General features: G+C 36.2%; 1 long non-coding RNA gene across 1 annotated transcript; it reads right to left on the bottom strand.

The window, feature by feature from the left end:
• Positions 1 to 786: 786 nt before the first annotated feature.
• LOC127101280 (uncharacterized) lies at positions 787 to 3,125 on the bottom strand. The gene is made up of 2 exons (XR_007794602.1): positions 2,734 to 3,125; positions 787 to 1,130 (listed from the first exon to the last, which is right to left on the bottom strand). It is a non-coding gene; the product is annotated as an uncharacterized LOC127101280 (long non-coding RNA).
• Positions 3,126 to 12,125: the final 9,000 nt, after the last annotated feature.

Genomic DNA, 12,125 nt, shown 5'->3' with positions numbered 1-12,125 from the left:
CTGGCTCTTTAAGGTCTGCTTGTGCTTGCTTGACCTCTAACTTCTTCTTGTCGAACTTCTCTTTCGACTTCACTTACTGGTTCTTCACAAAATATTCTCATTGAATCCTTCTTTATATTTTCAGTCAAATCCCATTCCTTAAGTTTATCTATGATCACCTTCGTGCTGATCTCTACCTGCTTGTTTAGTGGGTCGAACAACTTGTATACTCTATTCGAATGACATCATATTAGAATTATTTGAGTCAACTTGTCATCAAGTTTTCTTCTCAACTGATCAGATACATTGTCATACCCTACAATTTTCCTTACCCTTTTCATTTTTCATATGACTTTTGGTTTATGATTTCATCTGCATACTCATTGTCATTTAAGTCATTCATTTACAATTACATGTTCGAATAAGCATCATTGATTCAAGGGTCTTGCTACTTATGATACAAAGATATGGATCAAATTGGTGAATCTCATTATGTTATGTCTTGACTATTTTGGCAAAACAATGGTGGTTAGTTCATTCTTCATGGATCAAGTCTTATGGAACCCTAAGTCTTGGACTGTGGTCTTTGGTTACTATGGATTGCATCATGGCATTGATATTTGGAAGCCATTCTCAGGTTTTATTTTTGTCAATAAAAGTCAACTTTAAGGTTGACCTCCTGTTGACCATTCTTTATGAAAGTCCTACATGGTTAGTCCTTTGGTTGTTCAATTGGATCAAGACATGGTATTCAAATTAATTTAAGATTCATTCAAGAAGGAAATTTCATTTCAAGTTCAATTCAAATATTCAAAATTGGAATTTGGAGGGAATCCATATTTTCTGAAAGCACAGTTACACAATTCATTCAAAAGGCCCATTTTTTATTACAAATCATCAAGTTTCATTAAAAAAATCCAAATTACAAAATTCTACATAAAACTACATATTTGACCTACAATTGACTTTTGGTCAACTATTGACTTTTTGGTCAAACGGTAACCAAAGTCAACTACCTAAACCTAAATCCTATTCTACTTGTCTTCATTCACAAGATATCCCTCCAAGCCTCTAAAGCCTCCAAAGTCTTCAAATTTGAATGTCATGCCAAACGTTGTCTCACACCAAGCCATGGCCATTCCATACCAGCCCTACAAAAGAACACCAAACATACATACGTAATTAGCATTCATTCATTTGTGTATACATACATATCAACAAGCCATCATTAAATTGAACTTGGCATATTCAAACCAACTTAGGCATCCTAACCAATTAAATTAACTAATGTTCATTCAATGGCATAACAATTCACCAACATTCATTTTCTAATCACAAGTAAGATTCTAAATGTTGGACCATCAATAATTCACACATTAATTTGTACATAACTGTCACATGTAGCAAGTAACTAGTCATAACAATTCCAAGAATGGCAAATAACATTTCCACATTCCATTAACCTATATTTTACTTAAATAAATTGCATAATAGTTCATACTTTTCTATGCAAATTCAATCATATTTCAAGCAGTCCCCTAACAACTCAAGCTACATAGTAGTTCAAGAATTTTAACATCAATGACCACCATCCACTACATTCTAGCAGTTTAATGTGCAAAACCTCAGTCATTAGCAGTAAACATAACATAACCTAGCATAACTTTGATTTATGCTACATTCAAACCAATCTAATTAACATGCCTTGATAGTTCCAAAGTTGGGCTAGTTCATACTTTCATGACAGTTACACCACATTTGATCAATTAACATGGAGATCAAACACTAATACAAACAGTTCCACATGAGTTCAAGCATCTAGCATAGCATTTCAACTAACAAAGACTAATTCAATAACATTTTCCAAACAGTTCACAAGATAATCATAATTAACATTCCAAAACTAATTCATTAACCATCAACACTAATCTAACAATTCAACTAACTTCTTTTTTTATTTAAAACAACCATGCTAACATCAAATTCAAACCATTTTTATAACAGTCCCAATTTAATTCCTTTAACCTACTCATTAGAATTTCCTAACAACAATCCCTAACTAACTCTAATTCAAACAATACTAACTCATTCACATTCAACTTCAGTTATTCAGTAACATTTTTCATCTCAATTTGAACAATGTCTAACAGCTCTACCAGAGTTAGTTAACTAATCACTTTTCATGACATTTCTAATTAGTGTTAAGTCACTAACTGTTTCTTACAACTCACTAACACCCTTCATTCAACTAACCTAGTTTAATTTTCAAATCTAACTCACACTTCAATTCTCCATAACAGTCCTTAATTCTAACTGCATAACTAACTTCAACCTATAACAACTAACTTTATATCTATCCCAATACTAACAAATGCAATCTAACTAACTTTAACAGAAAAGTTAACTATGTTGACATCAACAACTAACTTCATTGAATTAACCTAACATAAATGGTTTCCTCAACTCTCAATAACCATTGCCCCCAAGCCTGCCCGAAATGTTACAAAACCACTATATATAAACAGTTATTCACCTTCATTCATCATCACCAATCATTTTGTAGAAAATCACAATCACTCTCTTTCAATCACTATGAATTTTTCTCTATAATCCAATCCCCACTCATCATCAAAAATAACAACAACAACAACAATAAAGATTATCATAGAATCCTCATCCTACAGGATAGTGTTCAAGAAGAAGAAGAAAAAGAAGATTGTGTTGCCAAATAAGATTTGAGTTCGAATTGCTTACCTTGTTGAAGATCCCCTGGTTTTCTTGCTCCATCTTAATCAGCTTTACATTCAACGTGTTACAATGCTACCTCCACCTTGTAGGTTGGTATTTACTTCGAAATTCCTCTTCTTCTTGCTCGAATTCTTTTACTGCAATGTAGCATTATTGTATCCGAACCAAACCCTTAAGGTTTGAGTTTGGTTTGAAGCTCTGTTGGTGTTTAGTTTCACTTATGGTAGTCTGGGGTTCTTCTCTTTCTTGGCCCGATTTCGAAGTTTGTTTAAGTTTTTGATTGAATTGAGGTTGAATTGAGAGTGAGAGAGAGAGAGAGAGTTGAAAACGAGGGGAAGAATGGAATGAACCTTGCTGAAGGGTCTCCTCTCCTTCGGCCTTTGCTCTTTGGATCCCAAAACCACTAGGCCCATGGAATTACCTCATATATCCCCTGTTTACATGCACACCTCCTTTCTGAACCTCACAATAACACTTTGGGCCTTCAGCTTAGGGCCCAGTGCCCTGTTTGCTTAACAAATGTCCTTTCTAGCCAATGCACCCCCACTGCATAATCATTTGACTCATTAATTAATTGTTGTTTTTATTTTTGTTTTCTTTTTGTGACACCTTTGTTATACACATTTTAATTCATAGATACATATATTTTCTACACATTAAAAAAACTTGAAAATACACAAAATAAATAGTCTTTTGAATTAGGCTTTGATTAGGATATTTTCTTAATTTTGAGTTTAATTGTTGTTTTTGATTTAAAAGCCATTTTCATAGCATATTAGGTTTTAATTAGAATTAATTTTAGATTAGTTCTTTTGATTTTCATATAATTCATTATAACTCAGGGTTTCATGTTAATTCCATTTTTTAATGCTTTAGTCCTTAATTGATCCATATGCTTATTGAATGATTCTTACTTTGATCTGCCCCTGATTAATTAGTTTATCAAAGTTACGTTTGATCAATTGATTGCTTGTCTTACATTTGTCCTGGATAACTTGCATGCTTCCCCTATCTAGTTAAGTGATCATAAGTCTCTTGATCACTTTATTGGGTTAGACGGTTGTGCTTGCACTGCACTAGACCTCAAATTCAAGGCTCTATAGGCAAAATTTGAAGACTTTGGACATCAAGACTTTGATCACTACTGAGCTTCATTCAAGCACACTTTGCTTTGCAAAACAAAAAATACTCTTTTACTCTTTCAAACACTAGTCAGTTATGACACGGATTGTGTGCCACGAGCCTTAAGCAACAGAGAAGAATGAGAGGGATTATTCATATCCTTGTATTGAGTATCTTTGAGTACGGGACATAGGTCCTAGTTATTCAAATTATTCGCCTCCGTTCATAGACTTTAGTGCAACTCAAACCAAATAACTTTCAATTTGGTTTTCCCACAGACAACACTTCAACAATCAACATCTACAATACCTGTCTCTTTGGACCAAAAACTATAACTTTTTGATATCCCTATATTATTTTCTCTTTGGTTTAAACACTAGTGTTATTTTCTCTTTGGTTTAAGCACCATTTTTATCTTCTCTTTGGTTTAAACACCACTCTTATTTTCTCTTTGGTTTAAACACCGCTATTATTTTCTCTTTAGTTTAAACACTACTCTTATTTTTTCTTTGGTTTAAACACAACTCTTATTTTCTCTTTGGTTTAAACACCACTCTTATTTTTCTCTTTAGGTTAATCACCATCTTGGTTAAAACACTCATCTCTTTGGTTTAAACACCACTTTTACTTTTATCTTTGGTTTAAACACCACCTTTATTTTCTTCTCGGTTTTGACACCACTATATGGGTTAAACAACACACTCTTGGTCCAAACAACACTTTCACAATTTAAACAACACTTTCCTGATTTCACAACTCATTTTTGTAATTCAAACAACTCTTTCTTTTTAATTAAATTCAAGCAACTCTTTCTTTTTCTTTTTATCATACAATCCCTTTTCAAAACAATTTTCTCTTCTTTTCATAAAAGAACTGCTATAATACATTCCTTAGTAGTCAGACTAAAAGGTTAGAGCATCTAAATAAGGACCAGAGTCAGCTAACGTCTACACACTTCTAGAATACAATTATAACTATTCCCCTAAAATCAACCAACAAATCCATATTTTCTACCATAAATACGGAGCTATGATTTTCTCATTGCATTATGAGAATACGTAAGCACGGGGGTTCGAATCCTTGGCGAGCACACTAATTAATAAACTTATTTTCCCCTTTTATCATTCGCAAGTAACCTTTAGATAATAACACCCTTCCATGCAAAGAACAATCAAAATGGTTCTCGTTGAGTATAACGGATGTGAGGGGTTCTAATAAATTCCCCTTGCGTAACTGACTTTCTTACCCTGTTTCTCTTCCCTTTGGGTTTTATCGATATTTTCCCTTTCCTTTTAGAATAAATAAAGTTCGGTGGCGACTCTGTTATATCTTCGAGCGTGCGATGCGCTCAGGTATTTTTCACGGCGTGACAACTGGTGATTTTGCTGGGGATTTCATTGCTCCTGCAAGAGAGAGTTTAACCTAGTTTTGTTTGTTTCCTTGCTTGTTTGGGTGTTTATCTTTATCGCTTTACTTCCTTTATCTTTATTGTATATCACATTCTTTATTGCTTTATATATTCATCATGCTCCAAATATCTGCTATATTCTTTGTTGTGGATTTGGGCTTATGATTATATTACATGAGAGAAAAACTCTATACCCGAGCTTGAGCATACACACTAGATAATATGTGAAAAGAGTCGTATTGACCTACTTGGTGTTATTCCTTGATCATGGTCAACACGAGATGTCACACCTATAGTAGATTCTTTTGGGAGCATCACTGTTGACGAGTCATTCTTTCCTGACAGTGGCATCTCAAAGGTGGGTATATGACTCTAGGGACCTTTGTAGGGACGCCCTTGTTTTAAGATAGTACCTACCTTTGAGAGGATATGTTTTTTTTGCAGGAAACCAAGACCCTACATACCTTGATTATCATGTATACATCGGACCTTTGCACCTTCATCGAGAAATATATACAAATTATTCAGAATATGTTGAACCTTTAACCTATATTATCGCATACCATTGTTGCATCATAGTGTATGTACCAAACTTTTCAACCTAAATTATTACATAATCAAACCTTTGAATCAATGGATGTAGCGTATCTATTTTCATTCCATATGCATTGTTTCAAGGGAATCCTAAATTGTCAGTCATTGTTGAACATTCAAAAATGATAAAATCATACAGAAAGGATACAGAATTGTTCATAAGTACATAAATTCTTTTCTCTTTTTTCCATAATGGTTTCCTCTTTTGTCTTTATCTCCATACTCTGCAACTGACGACAACTCCTGGATTCTCTGAGAACTAAACATATTCATACATTCATGCATTTGCATTTCGTGCATATAAACCAGAAAAAGATCACCCTTTCCTTCCTCATCTAGAAGACGACAATTCCCCGAAAATGATATTTGGTTCAAATCCAGTCGCCGAGGAATCATGGAAAAGGTTAAGTATGAGAACCCAATGTACAAGGAAATCTTGGATCACGCCCAAGGCAAGGTCGACATGATCTTGGAACTATTCATGGACAGTATGATAACAGACTTCTCATATCAAGTTGTGATTGGTGATTGAACTGAGAAAAGACTAAAGGTGGGTAAAATCCAGAATGCAACTGTAGGCAATCTGTCGGATTACCCCTTACCAAAATAGAACCCCACTCAAGGCAACCAAGAACAGAAGCATAAGAAAATCAGCAAAGGGAGCAACGATCAAGGGAGGAGACGTCCCTGCTTTGATCCGATTCCAATCTCTTATACGCATCTACTTCCTATTCTGATTCATGCTGGGGAAATTGTGCCCAAGGAGGTCGAACCGACCAGGTTTCCATGTCATCCTAAATGTAATCCTAATGACACATGCAAGTACCATGCTGGATACGTGGGGGCACTCTACAAAAGTATGCCTCACCTTCAAGACCAAAGTTTAATAGCTCCTTGATCAGAAGTTGTTATGCTTTACAGAGAAGTCTTTCCAGGTCATCCTCATGAATGATCATCCTCAGGCCCAAACTCTGCAAAATCACCAAGCCTAAGGCCGAAAATACCAGAGTCGGCACAAACCTCTAAATAATCTGGAACAAAGGAATTTGCCCCTGGACCTAAATCTTGTGACGTACAATTAAATTCTGCTGTATCTGATTCAAAGCTCACTGGTGGTTCCCAAATCCCTGAAGCCCCCCCAAATCATTCCCATCTCAGTATGATCCTAATATGTTATGCGGATATCATGTTGGGTCAGATGAGCACTCGACCAAGGACTGCAGCGCTTTCAAAGTTAAAGTACAACAATTGATTGACAAGAAGTACTTAATCCTTCAAGGAGGAAACCTGTTGGTGAACATAAATCCCTTGCTAGAGTAAGTGCCAAGACTGCAAAAGCATCCTTTGAAACAGTCAATCGAACTTGAGAGCGCCTCCTCAATAATGGAAATCATTATGTCATTCCATCATTTTCATTTGTAACCTTTCTTGTTTGTCAAGCACTGCTCACCTATAAAACTTGTTTGTCTTTAAATGATAATAATAATGAAATGAATATGTGTGTTTTGAAGTAATCCATTCGTGTTCACTCTTTTTTTCCCTACATTACAATACTGAACTCTTGTTAAAGAAAATTTCGAAAGGAGGATGATGAAATTGAAATACACGAAACTACTGGTTGTATGCTTTTGAATAAAACCTTGCTGACGATGTAAGGTATTGTTTCAATTCCTAAACATTGGAGGTATAAGGAAGATAATACCTACTCAACTCCTTTGAGCCTAGGAGTAGGAGTTTCTTTCTATATGAAAACCTGAAATTATGGCAAGCAGATACCTGATGTCGTACACGATGTCACGACCTTAAGACCAACATATTATCATACCATAAACAATAACAGGATTAAAAAAACAGTATGACAGTAGATTACACAATCAGTTGTTAACCCAGTTTGGTGCAACGTCACCTACATCTGGAGGCTACCAAGTGAGGAAGGAAATCCACTATCATAGAATTAGTTTGAAGTCATGAATAACCTCAGGTTTTACATACTTCTCACCTAATCTCCATTCGTGGAAGTTTCTATCTAGGACACTCCTAGAAATGAGACCCCTTTCACTTCCCTCAAACACACAACAACTTACACCTGAGACACACAATCCACTCTTTCCTAAAAGCTTATGAGGGATTGTTAGTTACAACTCAATACACCATGTCCAATTCAAGTATCAAGGAGATACTCGAATGACTCACATAAAGCACACACACGAAACCCTAATTTTAACAATATACTACACTGCTTCGATACATTCTTAAGTTTAGAATTTCTCTATAAATAGCAGTGAAGAGGCATGGGCTTCGGTCTTGAGTTACAGCAGATCCAAGATCTCTGCACAATCTTCTGAAGATATGATCTCAATCAAATCAGATGTTTCCTAAAATGTCTTGACATCATAAATTCGTAAATAAGTCAAGCCACAATAGTCTTAAGGTTTATGGAAAATGCTCGATAATATACCTGGACTAAATCTTCAAAGGTTCTTCAGATAAAACATTAAAGAGACTAAATCTCACAAGATACTTAAGCTAGGTCTCGTTGTAATGTTGAAACAACAAGTCAGGACATCTTGTTTAACATATGTCAAAAATACTTGTTTTTTCCAAAATGCAGCCAATCACAATATGTCAGAACTAACAATCTCCCCCTTTGGCAAATTTTGGGTAAAACAACATTTGCAAAGACCAACGGGTAAGAGGGTTATAAATAAGGATATACCCCATCAAGAAAACATACAACATCCTTTTTCACACGAACACCAGAGGCAGGAACAACGAACAATGAGCCTCATACTGTCTTATACGACGACCCTAAGAGGAAAAAATAAATTTCCTTTTACACCGGATGTCAGGACATTAATCCTGACATCATGACCATTAGTAACCCCTTCGTAACAAACGCGCTCCCCCTGAGTATCAACACCAGAGGCTGAGTTGCCCCAAGGGTTACTCCCCTCCATACATGCACATGCTCCCCCTTAAGGAGTAAGAGGAACTAAGAAGCAAAACACACAACAAGAAACAACATCGCACCATACCTACTCCCCCTTTTTATCTATAAAGTTGACAAAAACCACACTAACCAAAACACCAATGTTAGCAAAACATAGTCAAGATAGTTTACCAACCAACCATAACCAATATCACTTTTAAAGTTCACAAAAATAATTATCCAGGGCACAACCCACAAAAGAAACATAAGAATAACCAACACACACAAGAACTAGAGATCTTCAATCCTCATTACTGCTGGTAGCATCTTCATCATCACTAGCATCAGACCCATCTTCATTTTCCTCTTCTTCATTTGTTCCATCACCTTTCAAACCTCCTTATTCTTCAGACAGGGCCTTAATCAACATTTCAATCTTGCTTTTCCTTTCAGTACAACTTTTTATAGTTTCATCAAAGATCTTGCAGGTATCTTTTAGCTCAGCTAGGATGCATGTTCTGTTAGTAGGTCTGGAAGGTGTCTATCCAAATGTCATGACAATGTTTGGGACATGTTTCCCAGTGAACAACCTATAATGCTGTTGATTCTATGTGTTGGCAGCAATTTTGGTAAAACAAAGAGTGTTCACAAGATGTTATGTGTGATGTCTTAACATGAGATATCCTATGTACCTGCTGGAGTTCAAGAACATGTTCATGCAGGATTGTTTCAGAATGCCATATACAATGCCATGGCTTCTGATATTGGATGTACCTGCTGGAGCTTAAATGAAAGACATGTTCATGCAGGATTGTTTCAGATGACATACATAAGGTCATGACATCTGATATGGTTGTACCTGCTGGAAGTTATAAAATGAATTATTGGATTATGCAGGATTTTTCCAGGATGTCAGACCCGATGTCATGACATCCTGTACACAGAAAATTCAGTATGAATGTCTGGTGTTTTGTGATTGCACAATTAATGGCAATCTTTGGATGATTGAAGATATGATTAGCTGGCGCATTCAATCATGGATTACAACCAGATTTACTTATTTTCCAAGGAGATATAACCAGCTGTTATGAAAAGATTTGATTGGAAAATAGATTTAGGGTTTTCAAGATGTCCAAGCCCAACTGGATGCTTCTATAAAAAGGGACTTAGAAAACCTGTTTGAATACACAACCAATACTGAGCGAAATATAGAGAGAGAGCTAGGGTTTGTGTCTGTTTAGTCGTGAGAGTTGTAGGTCATTCAAGTAATCCATTGATGATTGAATTGGACTGATTTGTGGTTGTAAGTTGTCACTTTAAAGTTGTTAAGCAAGAGTGTGTATCTTCTTGATCAAAGCTGTGAAGCAAGATCAAGAGTGTGTCTTCTTGATTGAAACTGTGAAGTAAAATCAAGAGTGTGTAATTGAAAAGTATTTTCTTTTCTCAAGGGATTGTTGTTTAAAATCACTGGTGTGTAATTGTAGGGAAGTGAGTGGGTTCTCATATCTAAGAGTGCTTAGGTAGAAATTGCACGGGTAGAGATTAAGTGAAAAAGACTGTAACTTGTTGAAGTGTACGGAGAGTCTTTGAACTAATTCTATTTTAGTGAATTTCCTTCATGGCTTGGTAGCCCCCAGACGTAGGTGAGTTGCACCGAACTGGGTTAACAATTGCTTGTGTTATTTGATTTACCATTATGTATCTTTATCCTATGTGTGTTAACAGATATTAGTGTCGTGACATTACCTTCGACATCTTATATCTGATACCAGAATTTCAATTGGTATCAGAGCAGGCATCCTGCTCTGGTTCTGGGTGAGATCTAGGGACAATACTTTCTGGTACAATGGAGAGAGATGGAGGATATGTTCATAGGCCACCAATTTTGTATGGTTCTAACTATGACTATTGGAAACCTCGAATGGTAGCGTTTCTGAAATCCCTTGGTAACAAGGCTTGGAAATCTGTGTTAACAGGTTGGGTGCATCCTGTCATTACTAAAGAAGGAGAAGCCACTACTTAGAAGAAGCCTGAAGAACAATGGTCCAAGGAGGAGGATGATCTTGCACTTGGAAACTCTAAAGCATTGAATGCAATATTCAATGGGGTAGACAAGAATATTTTCAGGCTGGTAAACAACTATGAAGTGGCCAAAGATGCTTGGGACATTCTCAAGACCACTCATGAAGGCACCTCTAGGGTTAAGATGTCTAGACTTCAGCTGCTCACCTCCAAGTTTGAAAACTTAAGGATGAAAGAAGATGAAAACATTCATGAATTTCATATGAGTATCCTTGAACTTGCTAATGCCTCAGGAGCCTTGGGAGAGAAGATGACAGATGAAAAACTGGTAAGGAAACTACTCAGGTCACTCCCTAAGAGATTTGCAATAAAGGTGACTGCCATAGAAGAATCTCAATACATTTCCAACATGAGGGTAGATGAGCTAATTGGTTCCCTCCAAACCTTTGAGATGGGACTGAATGATGGTTTTGAAAAGAAAACAAAGAACATGGCCTTTATGTCAAACACAGAAGAGGAAAAGAGTCAGGAGGTTGATGAAGATTTGGTCAATGAAGTTGCAATGCTGGGAAGACAGTTCAATAAATTATTGAAAAAGATGGATGTAAGATCTAAGACAAATGTCAAGAACATCTCATTTGACATCAGTAAATCCAACAATGCTGGAAGAAGAGCAAGATCAGATGAGAAGCTCAAAGAGGTACAGTGCTATGAATGTGATGGGCATGGACACATCAGGAATGAATGTGGAACCTACCTCAAGAAACAGAAGATGAGTCTTGCTGCCACTTGGTCTGATGAGAGTGAAACAGAGGAGGCTGCAAATCTCGTGACTGCTTTGACAGGAAGATGGGGATCTGATGAAGACTCAAGTGATGGTGAAGTAACCTTTGAAGAATTAGCCTCTACCTACAGAGAGTTGTGTCATAAAAGTGTAGAGCTGAGCAAACAGGTTTTAAACCAGAAAAAAGAAATAACTCAACTTGAGAATGAGAAGGTAGAATACTTGGAAACCATCTCCAAGTTACAAACAAAAGCAGTGGTTCTGAATGCCAAGCTAGTTGAAAATCCACAAGCTGAAAATCAGAAGATAGCACAACTGGAAAGAGAGAAGGCAGACCATGTGGAAACCATCTCTAAGTTTAAAACTGAAGTCATGTTTCTAAATTCTAAACTCGAAGAGATGACCAAGTATGTAAGGATGTTAAGCAATGAATCTAATTCCTTAGACAAGATTCTCCAAACTGGACAAGTAATAGGAGACAAATCTGGCATTGGGTATAATGACTCAAAGCCTGAGAGCAGTTACACTGGTGCCAAATC

The sequence above is a fragment of the Lathyrus oleraceus genome, chromosome 7, assembly GCF_024323335.1.
Source record: "Lathyrus oleraceus cultivar Zhongwan6 chromosome 7, CAAS_Psat_ZW6_1.0, whole genome shotgun sequence".
NCBI classification, from domain to species: Eukaryota; Viridiplantae; Streptophyta; class Magnoliopsida; order Fabales; family Fabaceae; genus Lathyrus; species Lathyrus oleraceus.
This window is presented reverse-complemented; position numbering and strand designations above follow the sequence as displayed.